At 46.1% G+C, this 12,858-nt stretch overlaps 1 protein-coding gene across 1 annotated transcript in view; it reads right to left on the bottom strand.

The window, feature by feature from the left end:
• Window positions 1-12,858, bottom strand: part of LOC129340952 (gamma-aminobutyric acid receptor subunit gamma-4) — a 48,540-nt gene that overhangs the window by 19,632 nt on the left and 16,050 nt on the right. The window lies entirely within an intron of this gene.

Below are 12,858 nucleotides of genomic sequence, written 5' to 3'. Positions count from 1 at the left end.
AAGGTGTAAAACAATCCTGGCTGGAGTCGGATGGGATCAGGCATTATACCTGGTGTAAAAGAATAGACAAGGGAGTGATCATTCTGGACACCCTGAAGACAGCCCATGGATGCACAGTGGGAGGATGAAGCAGCTCCTTAGCAAAGCAATTTGGTGTTTCCGAAACTTCCACTAATCCCATTGCCAGGAAATTCCCCCCATCACTCTTTCAGCTTATTGTTGCTCTTTTCTAGTGTCGATGCTGTAGAGAGAATCAGAGGCCTAAGTCAGTGAGGGAGAGGGAGAGATTTGAAGGAGTTTTGTGAAGGAGAGCTGTGCAGGGAGAAGTAGAGGTAGTTGTATGTGTGTGTGTGTTGCTTCCCTTTGTGTGGCAGAGAACCGGGTCCCCTCCATGTACATGCATGGCATGGCAATGGAGTGTGGTGGCCAGTTTCATTCTATGATGCTTGTTGGCTGCCTACAGTCTGATTCGTCTCTCAGCATCCCAGAGACCTGTGGCAAGATCATTTTTTTATCCGACATTGATTGGCTGATTGTCACAGAGAGCTGTCCTGACTCCTGAAATGTAGAAAGGGTAGAGGCAGAGAAAAAGTGGCCTCTCCTTGAGGGGGAGCTGTGGTGTGGCAGGACAGCCATGAGAGGGATCAGACATCAGAACCCCCACCGGATGGCAGCTCCGCCTCTCCTCTGTCCTGGAGTGTCTCTACTGATTTCCTGCCTATTATGCCAATGCGAAGTCCCTTCCCTGGCTGAAGCTGTTTTTTCTTTCAGGTGCTCATTGGTGGACATTTGCTGCAGTGATCTCCCAGGCTCCTTGTGGGAGCAATCCCATATGCCTTGTGCCAGAAGCTGGCAGTGCCTGCTCCATCCCCCTTCTTTGTGGATTTGGGCAGCCACAGCAGAGACACATCTCCGGCCTTTCCAGGTGACACCTTCTCTTCCCATCGTGTTCAGTGCCGCAGTCCTCTTCACAGCAGTGTTTTTCTGCATCGGGAGTGTCAAGCAAATGAGCCATTTTTTAAATGGGGGGACCAGGGCATGAGTATCAATCACCAGACCAAGAACCTTGATCTTGCCAAGAACCTTGAAGCTGGCACAGAAGGTACAGGATGCTCCACTGATTAGCGATAACACGACTGTCATCTCGTGTAGTCGTGTGCTGGGTCGCCCACAGGACGCTTATTCAAAAGCCAGGGCTTCAATGTAATTTTGAGAACATGAAGCTGCCACTTAGGGCTTTTTAATGACTGCGGTGGGACAGCAGGGTGACTTGAGCATTTGCAGGGTAGGGGCTTCTAGAAGAGCAGCCTGGACTCAAGGCTACCTATGGCCCCCCCACTCCCTCCCCCTGCCAGAGGAAGGTACTGGGGAGAGGCTGCAGCTGGTGACACGTGAATCAGAGAAAGAGAGGAAAGGATGTAAGAATCATGGAGTTAGCAGTTAAGCCACAGTGACGTCCCAAAAACTGTAAGAAGGAGTGGGGAAAAGCAATGTCAAACCCTTGCAAATTGCAAGAATTGTTATAATGTTTGCTATAGTACTGGTAGGGTTGCCAACAGCTCTGGAGAAAAATGCCCTGTCCCTTTAACTAAAGCTTAATGCCTAGAAATGGGCAGGTGAAGCTTTTTATGGCATGGAGGTAAACAACATTACCTGGTATGTGCTGCAGAAAAAACTGATATTAAATGGACAGCTGGTTTAAAAGCTGCTAAACTTCTAAGTATCATCCATGTCATAGTACTTTACTGAGAGTGGGAAGGCAGACCCCTGCCCCATGGAGCTTACAGTCTAAAATTTGCCCAAAGGGAGACATCAAAGCAAGGGGAAGTGTTGGAGACAAGCAGGTGAAGAGTGCATTGGAATACAAGTTTTGGGCACAGTTGAAATCCTAACTGCTAAATAAATATTAGATGCAGTTTGTCTGTGCAGCAGCTCTGTTTTGCATGAGGCCACCCAGGTGCATGTAATTAATCTGAAGTGTGTTACTAAATGAAGCTTAGTCAAAAGAGGCAGAATAGATTGCTGTCTTCTCCCCCTCCCATTCACAGACCTCGCCTGGTGTCCCTACCACACATGTACACACACTTAGGAAAGGGGCCAATGCAAAACACTGGTGTACCTTTTAATTTGGACCTGCAAAACAAAACCTCTGATCTGCAGAGGTTGTTTTTTTTCTCCCCTGGGCAATAAATCAGAGATTAAAATGCTATGGAGTATGTACTGAAAAATTAATTTCCCTTGCAAAAGTTAAGCCTTGTGAAACATCATGGAATGACTTTTGTTTGGCTTACAGACAAAGGGCATTCAGGGTGCCTGAGATGGGATCTCTCTTTGCATTGGTTTCTGCACAGACTAATTTTCTGATGCAGTATATGAATCATCTAGGAGTCTGGCTTGGGTCAAAAGCAGACTTGGTTGGCTGCTATTTGTACCCACCACTTCTCCAGGAGGATTGCAGGTCAAACGGACCAGTCAGTTTTCCTACCTTTAGATTCTTTACCTGCTTCTAGCAAGGTATAATTTGCTGCCACTGCAGGAGGCTGCTCTTTGAATTACCCTATCCCTGTCCTCCCCCAGCAGGTTAGCATCACCTGACTGTGTACAGTCTGGAGCCACCTATTAACAAGCTTTCTTATGCCTGATGCTCAGACACATCACAGAGGGATCCTCTATACATCCTCTGCACTGACTTCTACTGATGCTGTTCTTTACAAAGTAAACTAGAGAGCGAAGGCCAACTGATTTGTGTAAAGGCTAGCTTGTTGGACTTGGACTAGCAATACTATCTAGATTCAAATGCTTCGGCACCCTAAAATGTGTTGTGTGGGCATGAGAAATTTATTTGTTCATAAGATAGTTTCAAGTGGGTTGGTCTGCAGGCGAAGAGCAATGGAATCTTAAAGAACCATTAGATTTCCAAGGTATCCCTTCACACCCTCTGGCTGGATTATAAAGACTCCTTCCTTTTTCCACTCCTTGTATCTGGCAAAGGGAGCTTTGACTCCTGAAAGCTCATACCTCAGAAATCTAGTTGGTCTTTAAGGTGCTTTTGGACCTGGATTTGTTCCTGAAGGATCACTTTTGGATGCACCCTGCCCACATGATGATGGCACTTCCTGACATAGTGCAGGCCAGTTCCATGCCAGCTGTTCTTCCTCTAGCCTCTTGTTCTCCTCCTTGGCAGGTGCAGCCTGACACCATCCGTGCCAGATGACAGTGACCTAGATGCATATGTTTAGCTCATGATTAGCAGTCATCACCCAAGGGACCAGGAGAGTCCTTGAGACTTGACTTCAGACAGGCTTTGCTCAGAGAAATGCAAGCTGTCTGTGGTCTCAAAGATGAGCTCCCTCCCCAACCACAAAGAGATGTGCAGGAGGCCAGATTCGAAAGGCGGGCAAGACAGAGTCATTAAGGTGTGGGTGAAGGGTTGCCAGCTTCAGGCTGGGGAATTGCTGGAAATTTTAGGGGTGGATTCTAGGGAGGACAGGATTTGGGAAAAGGAAGGACCTCAGCAGGGTTTAATGCCATACAGTCCAAGGCAGCCATTTTCTCCAGGGGACCTGTTCTCTGTCACCTGGAGATCAGTTGTAATTCCGGGACATCTCCAGCCAGCATCTGGAGGAGGAGGAGGATGCGGATAGATTTATATACCACCTTGCAGGACAACTTAACATCCACTCAGAGTTTTACGAAGTGTGTTATCCTTACAACAATCACCCTGTGAGGCGGGTGGGGCTGAGAGAGCTCCTAGAAGCTGTGACTGACCCAAGATCACCCAGCTGACTTCAAGCAGAAAAGTGGGGAATCAAACCCGGTTCTCCAGATTAGAGTCCTGCCACTCTTAACCACTATGGGATGGGAACCCTATGTGTTTGTGTGTGGGGGATTCATTTGGCAAGTTGCTGCAAAGCAGGCAGGGCTTCTATGGTGGGGCCATCTGATGGACCAAGGTTCATGCATGAACCCAGCGCTCCAAATCAAAGAAAAGTTGGTCCTCAGTTAGAATAGTACCCTGCCCTCTAGCATAGTAGAAAGGTGCCAGAGGAATTGCAGTGGGTACACAGGTTAGCATCACCTGTCAGTGTACACATTCTGGAGTCATCCACTGACAGGTTTTCCCATGCATCATGCTCAGATGCACCACAGAGGTATTCCCCATCCCTGCACTTGTCTGAGCTAGATTCAGTCGCAAATGTTCTTTTGGATGAAACTTGACAAATCTGAGCAGCAGCACATAGTTTAAAAATCTAGAACAGATTTTGTCCGAGGGGGGCACATTTTCTATCCTTTTAAAAGGAATACTGGAGGTGGGGGCCCTCTTTCCACAGAAAGTCTCTCTCATACAGGTCAGATCACAGAAGTGCAAACAGTGAATCCAGATGTGTTTGTTCCATACCAGATGTTCCTTTCCAGGATACAGAGCAAGAAAAGCTGGAGCAGTTTGTACCATGCTTCCCAATTTTTTCATGCTGTCACCTTTGTCACCTTTATATGAGGGCCACATTATACACATCATGGGGGCAGTCATGCTTGTGTATTAATTTCTCTATCATGAATTTAATGGAGGACAAATTTTTTAGGATGAGAGAGACATGCAAGGAGGGAAATGGAGCCTTGTGTCCCCCTCTGCGGCCTTATTTTACTACATTCTAGCACATCACACACACTTTTATTCCTTCACAGCTCACTTCCAGTTTTGGAGTAGTGTGAAAAGTACTTTGTGTGAGGAGGTTCTGTTTGGGGGATCAGTAAAAATGAGACCTTCTCTCCAGCCCCTTTGTACACAGCTGGGGCAGGCCGATGTGGCTCGTCCTCTCGTGCCAGTCAGATTGTGTGATATACTTCTTCACTGGCTCTTCTGGGAAGGGATGGCTTCAGGGTGGCTATCTTCAAATCAACAAATCTCTCTCCACAAAGGAAAATGTTGAAGAGTGGAACAAAGTGTTCATTTAGCTGTTTTGCAAAGTTCCCTTCCTTTGCTGCTTTACATTTTACACCTTTGCCATGTGGTAACCCCCCCCCCCCCTTGTCTCTTTGGCTGGCATTCTGCTGTGGATGGACTGCAGGGCATTTTTATGATTCATTTTTCTCCCACAATTTGCAGCTCATATTTCTTCTTGGCTTGTTTTGCTGTGGTCTAACATTTAGTTTGTCAGAGTTTGTGATTTTCCTGCTTGTCTTTATTTCGGCAAAGCTACTGTCCAGATGCTGATCGGAACTGCTTTGCAACTCTGCCTGATCAAGTTTGGCACAGGCGGGTTTGCAATTTACGCACCTTAATCATATTTACATGCCCTTTGCCCCTTTTCCATTGTCCACAGTGCATATAGCAGAATACAAAAGCAGGCACTTAAGATTTGCCAGATCCAGTGGAGGAGTCTTGTTACAGTTTCTCAACCTGTCCCCAAAGCTGCACTGCTTCTGCTGGGCTTTGCTTAGATGAAAGCCTGTTCCTCCCTCCACTTAGTTAGTATGCACCACAGCAACCACTGCAAAGAGGTTCAGCATTATAGCTTTAAGAAGGTTCTTATTGTTTGCTGAAGAACTGCTGATGGCTTATTGAAAACACATGTTGGGAGGTTTAACAGCAAAGGGGTCTCTTCACCCCTTTGAATAAGCAATTGGCAATGAAAAAGGGATTAGCTTAGCCTGCACTGGTGGAAGACAGAATGGGGGGAGGCATGGCCAGGGCGAGGAGGGACTCTGGTGCGGCTCAATGAGTCCCCATTGTCCTCTTCGTTCAGCTTTCCCCACTCCAGCCAAGTGCAGAACAAGAACTGAGAGCAGAGAGAGTTCTGTTTCTTGTCCAGCTGACTTCAGCAGGACTTAGCAAATTGCACTTATGGCCTTGTCTGTCAGATCCTGCCAGACATACAGGTAGGACAGTGGGTCAGCCATTAAATCAAACTAAGATCGGTTTGTCGACACAACAGGTTTTCCTTCCCCCAGTAACTCGACTTTGCTTGTTTCAGTGACTCAGCTCCCTCCTGAACTAGCAGAGCCAACTTGGCACAGTGGTTAAAGTGTGAGGCTAGAATTGAGAAGACCCAGGTTCAAATCTCCACTGTTTGCTGGGTGACCTTGGGCAAGTTATTCTCTCTCTGTCAGCTTAACCTACCTGACAGCGTTGTTTTGAGGGTAAAACAGAGGAAGGGTGACCAATGTACACCATCCCAAGCTCCTTGGAGAAACAGCAGGATAAAAATGTACTAAATAAAATAAACCAATAGATGTGCTATAGATACATTTCTGGCTCAGTGCCTGTCACTTTAAATGGGTTGTTCTTAATATTATTATGAGCTCCTACTGTAGGGGCCACCAACCTTTAGTTTAACGAGAGCTACTTCTGAGTAACAAAAAAGAACATTCTAAACTACTCTCCTCCTTCTGGCACGATAGCAAGTTTAATTCTCTCCTAGAAACAGAACACACACTAGGAAGAGCACCAGAAACCTCACGTAAGCAGGGGATGCACGATCTGCTCTGCAGCAGCAGCCAACAAGCTACCAGTAGCTCACAAAGTACTTGTTGGATACCCCTGTCCTAGAGGGCATTTCAGTGGGCAATCTAGTTGAAGCAGTAATTCTGATTTTCTTGTATGTCAACTCCTTTATTTTGCAGACAGTTAATAAGGTTTATCAGATGTTTTACTGCCATCCTGAAAGCTGTTAATAATACAAGCATGGGACAGTGCCCACTCACTCTGCGCTTATAGAGATTAACCTGCAGGGAACCAACTAGAGCTTTCTCCTTCCAGCCTTTGAAAGGGGGTGGCGGTGGCGGAATTCATTTTGTCCAAGTCAGAAGAACACAAAACAGGAGATCCATAAAGCAGCCCTTTAAGCAAAGAGCAAAAACAATCATGAACAAAACAGGCCTTTGGCCTTTGGGGCCACGCAGCTTTTGTTCATCTGCACGCTTGACAGTCCCTTGTTTTTAGTGACTGATTTCCTCTGTTTCTAGGAGCCATAAAGCCAGGCAGATCCAAAGAGTCAGCCTGCCCTTGACACCCAACAGAACTACAATCCATAACTATAAAACTATTCCAAAGCAAAACAGCCACAAATCCTGCCAGTAAACTACAGCAGTCAGCAAAAATATAATTGAAAAACAGAGTCATTCTGGAACTTGCTTTTCCTCCCCACGCCTCCGCATGTGCCCACTCATGTGAACACGATTAATCCTGGACTGTTTTGCAAATGATTTGCCAGAAAGAGAGAAAAAAAGTTGAGGATATGATTTACAAAGGAACTCTGCTAGGACTGTATCAAAATAACCCTTTCAAGTTGGGGAAATATAGAATAGCAGAGTTTACCTAAAAACCCTGCTGACGGGTTAGCTGGCTGCTGAGTTGCCAATTTAGTTGATTCAGGAAGTAAGTATGGTCCTACTTCCTCCCTGAGGGAAGGGGGCTTTGGGTAGCAAAATCCCTGAAGACAGTGGTTCCCAACCTTTTTGGTATAGTGACCCACAAGTCCAAATTTGCTTGGTATGGTGACCTGTCCAGGGCCGGACCAAAGTTTTCTGGCTCCCCGGGTGAACTATGACACCAAGGCCCATTTAGTTCAGCATTCCATTTTCTACTGTGACCAACCTGATGTTTTTGAGAAATCAACAAAAATCACACAGAAGGCAGTTTCCCTCACTATGAACACCAAGCAAGTGGCATTCTGAAGTACACAACCTTTGCATAAGGAAGCTACATTGCAGCCGTTGGATACTCTTTCATTCTCCATTACTCCCTCTAATTCCCCTGTAAAATTCTGAGCTACTCACTCTAGCATCATCAGGACATATTTTACTTAATTCTTTATCAAGCAACATGCATATGCTGTGAAGGAAAAATACCAACTAATGAGGGACATGGAAGATACTGATTCCAGGTTCAGAGCTTGGGTTCCAGAATTCAGGTCAAAGCCTTGCCTCCAATTAAGCACTGAAGCTGGTTCTTCTAGGAGCCCCTTCACACACGATGTTTTTCTTAGATATTATTCTACATAGGAAAATGTGTATACTGATCATTTGTAGTCAAATGTCACTTTTTGCTTGGTTGCATTCATCACAGATGACAGCATGTTTTTTTCCTCTATAAAGGAGAAGTATCAATGCAGGTAATTCATATTAAAATGATCTAGTTTTCAATCTCGGTGCAGTGCATGGAGCTTGGGGCAAGCTGCGAAAGCACCCCTAGTTTCCATTTAAACGTAGAAAACAGACATGGTTCTTTTACAGCTGGGTAAGAACCACCTTAAGGGTGGGTAGATACTAAACAGCTCTTTGCTCAAACCTCCTTAATACTGAGCAGAATACCACTTTAACCACCTTCACACTGGTCAACCAACACGGCATTCATCCACAACCAAGTCTGTCCATAAAAGCTGTCACATGTTGGGGAGATTATAACAAAGAGAATTCTCTTCTTTGGAGGGGAGAGTTTACAAAGTTCCTCTGCAGACAAGTACTTGAGACTGGGGGCCTCTTTTGTCTGCTCCTCCTCCCCTGCCAGCCAGGCTTGAGCGGGGATTTCAGGAGGCATGCTCAGTGGGTGTCAGATTGAGGAGATGCATGAAAATGGCAGATGGCAGTGAAAGGGTTGGCAGCAAAGGGCTCAGCAAGGAGGAATAGGAGAGAAAGGGAGCAATGCAAAGGACTGGGGCAGCTGTTAGGGAGGTCTGACCTGAACCCACTTTCAGAGGCTTTGTGACCCACCTTTGGGTCCCGACTCACCAGCTGACAAACACTGCCTTAATACACCTCCCTGAGACTGAGAGATGGGGCTTGAGAGCTTAAGGGAGGCACCTGCCTAATGACAACTGACCTCTACACAGATCAGTTTACCTGGAGAAAATGGCTACTTTGGAGGGTAGACTCTGACATTGAACCCTACTGAGGTTCATCCCTTACCTAAACCCTGCTCCCCCCCCAGTTCCACCCCTCCAAATCTCCAGGAATCTCCCAATCTGGCACTGGCAGCCCAACTATTTCCCCTGGCATATTATGCCTTTGTTGGTGATTGCCTCTCTATCACTCTTTCTAACAAAAAGAGCAAGCAAATGACTAAAACTGCAATAACTGGGTGGGGCCAAAGGTTCAAATCTCTATTCAACCATGAACCCAAACCTTGTTGGACAACCTTGGGCCAACCACTCTCTCTCTCAGCCTAATTTACCTCACAGGATTGTTGTGAGGGAAAAATGAGGAACAGGGAGCCATGTATACCACCCCAATCTCCTTGAAAGAAGAGTGCTTTATAAAATGTTGTAGACTAGCTGCAACGGAACCCCACCGAAAATAGCCATTTGCCTTGGAGACCCTGAGAACCTTGAAACTTCAGGGCTGCAATATGGGCCTCCTATGGTCACAAGGTGGGGTCCAAAATTCAGCCCAGTGAACCATCCTGGAATGACTTTGTGTAGTCACAGCCCTTTTCAGGCACAGAAGAGAATAGTGGCACACTATTGGCACACTTTGGCACACTTTGATCGCTAGGCAGTGCAAACCCTCTGGGTTTATTTATTTTTATTTACTTAATTTATACTCCACCTTTCTCCTCAACAAGGATCTAAAGTGCTAATATCATTTCTTCTCCTGCATTTTATCATCACAACAACCCCCTGAAGTATGTTAGGCTGAGAGGGTGTGAATGGCCTAAGGTCACTCAGCACACTTCCATGGCAGAGTGGGGATTTGAACCTGATTAGCCCTAGCATAAGTATGAGAAACTCAAACTTGGCCAACAGAGCAGGACTTTCTGTATCTCAGCTTCCAATAAAGGCCTGTTCCTGGTGCCTGCAATTAGAACTGCCAGTTTCCCTGCATCCTGAAACCCCAACCCATATTGGGCAGGGCCTTGTGATGTTACACTGAATCGCCTCCTAATGGTACTGCTTCCACACACGACTAGGAAGCGATACTGCAAATGTGTGCAGTCACAATTGAATAGCCTTGAAGAGATGGACTTGGGGGCTGACTGGCCATATAATTTACAGGGAAATTTTCCAATGGGCTGCTTCCCTAGAGGGTTACTGGTGGCTAGCGGCAAGCAGAGCCAAGCTCCAGCAACTTTGCCAATGCATCAAGAGCCATTTGGCTCAGTCCTTTTGCAGTGACAGCTGGTGTAAGCTCACCGCTTTGTCTCCTCCTGCACTGCTAATGCCCATTATTGCCCCCCTCCCCTGAGCTGGGTATCCCTTAAGAACTGGTTTGTACCACCACATGGGGCCTTTCAACTGGGCTTGCTCCAAGGCCATTTTCACTTCCAAGTCCTCTCCTGGATGGACTATTCACCACACACCAAACTAAAAACAAGTGCAAATTAATATTGAGTTAAACATAAAATACAGCTGAGGTGTAGGTGAGAGATTGTTCCCACCCCTATCTCCAACCTGCATGCACAGGTACTTACTTTGAGCAGGCATGCATATAAATCTTACAAGAAGCCATTCAATGGGAAGGGGGGAGACCTGTTTGTGACCCTGAGTTTTCAGCCTGCCTCCCCAAGAATGAGCCCCCAACCCTAAATCTACAGGCTAAAATCTGGTAACCCTAGCTGGGGGTGGGGGAAGGAGTTTTAGTACTACAAGGTCCTGCAGGTGGGGGGCAAAAGTGAGCAGAAGGGCTGTGTTCAGTCATATGGAGAGGGCGAATACTGATACCTAGCAGATACCGACTCCAGGCAAGCCACCAACTATCCACCACATAAGTCCAATACTCTATTTGCTGCCACACACTGGTTCGCCAATATACAGACATGCAAAGTGGTTAGGCTGGGTCTGGTCCTTCTTTAGCCTCCTTTCAAAGGTGAACTTAGCACTGAGAAATTCTAAAAGATACAGCAAACAAGCTGCTTGATTCTCCCCCAATGCCGCACCCCCAATAAAAATTAGACTGCATTTAAGGGGGATTCGCTGCTTAGAGATCCACTCCATAGCACTCTCATTAATATCATTTGACCTTCCTCACTGAACCTTGCAATCTAATGTGGGGGCAAGCAGTGGAAGCGCCACTGATTTTGCACAAAAGTAAAATATCAGTCGCACACTCTTTCCCCAAGTGGATGGGAATCATCCACTGCATTGGATTAAAATTCCTCTTTGGCTTCTGACCAGATTCTCCCCAAGAGGTAAGGAAAAGAACACCCCTTCCTCTCGCAGACTTTGCTTTTGCCTCCCTTCCTGCTGCTCTGAAACTGCAGCTCTTGTTCTGCTCACCTCTTTCATCTCTTTAGGTACGGTTTGAATAATGGACAACGTGGGCTCTGCCTCCACTGAATGATTGATGGTGGGGATCTCAAAAGACATGCCCAAAGCAAAGCTCCTCTTCTGAATCTGACCAGCAGCTGAATTTTGGCTGGTTTAAGCTGCACTGCCCAATTCTATTAGTGCCATAGGAATCCTGCTTTCTGTGGCTTGCAGTCCTCTACCCACGATGCCAGCTGTTTACAAGCACCTGGGCTGCCAGGTACTTGCAAAGAAAAGGTTGAATCTTCAAAGACGGCCGAGGCTTTCCTATGCTAGAAACATCTGTATATTCTAGGAAAGGAACTCAGCCAGCTGTGACTTGGGAGCATCTCTGTCCCATGGGGCTCACCACCCTCTGCATTAGCCCACTTCTGTCAATTATTTGTCTTAACAAATGCTGCAGTTGAGATGATTTTCTGCCTGGACACTTTTGCGCATCACAGTGGGAGTCTCCAGGCATGTGCCATTTTCCCAAAGGAGCATAGCAATGGAGTCCAGTTTATGAACACTGGCTTGGTCTTTGAGCCCCCTTGTTCACCTGGGGCATTTAGCATCCCTGGGAATTCCCTTCTACACCTCCTCCCTGACCTCGTGAGAACCATGCTAGACCTCATGGTCAATGACTTCTATCTCTAGAGGCATGACCTAGTTTGTGGGAAAAGACAAAGTACTGAAACAAGCAGGGTTGTGCCCTTGTTGAGTGGAAATTCAATGGAGGAAAAACAGCCACTGCAGGGGCAAATCCACACGCCCTCGGAGCGTCCCAGCATTGCGCTTAAATGTTCGCTAAACACATGGAAGTATAGTGTCTTTCTAGCACGATTTCTGGAATCGCACTAGAAAGATGCTATACTTCTGGCTGTTTAGTGAACATTTAGCGCAACGCCGGGACACACCAAGGGCATGTGGATTTGCCCCTGGCTTTTTTTTTTTTTGCCAACATTCAATATAGTTTTAAAAGTTTTTTTCAGAAGACTTAATTGGAAAATAAAATATTTTTTTTAAAATATATTTTTAATTATGAGACTTAACTTTTCAAATATTAAGTTTAATGTTCCAAGATTTTTGCTTTTTTTTTTCCTGAGAGGGCAAGGACTTCTCCTCTGCTAGTTCAGAAGTAAGACTAGGCTTAAGTAACAGGAGGATAGATTTCGTTTGACCATTCAGAGAAACGTCCTAATGTAACAGTTTGACAATGGAACCAATTATGAGACGGGTGTGTGTGTGTGTGCGCCTTGCTCCCTGGATGTTTTCAAGCAGTGATTGGGCAGGAGTGGAACATGTTGGGGATACTCTAGATGACCTACACAGCCTTTCCAAGCCTATAGTAATGGGAAAGACTGCCTTCTTCCATTCCAAGCTATCCCTCAATTAATTGTCTAGAAAGACTCTTTCACTGGGTGCCTCTGCCTTTAGAGGAGAAGCTGTTCATAATGATGAGATAGGTCCTTTTCTGTAGTGGGGCCTACTGATGAAATGTCCCCCCACAGACTAACACTTCCCTGACTCATTCTCTCTGAGTCTTCAAGCTCCAGAAGAAGACTATCCTTTTGCCCGAGCTTTAGCTGGATAGATCTGTTTTGGTACAGTTGTTTTTTTCATTGCTATTTATTGG

The sequence above is a fragment of the Eublepharis macularius genome, chromosome 13 (assembly GCF_028583425.1).
Source record: "Eublepharis macularius isolate TG4126 chromosome 13, MPM_Emac_v1.0, whole genome shotgun sequence".
NCBI lineage: Eukaryota > Metazoa > Chordata > Lepidosauria > Squamata > Eublepharidae > Eublepharis > Eublepharis macularius.
The sequence above is the reverse complement of the archived record's forward strand: the minus strand, read 5'-3'. Positions and strand labels throughout refer to the sequence as shown.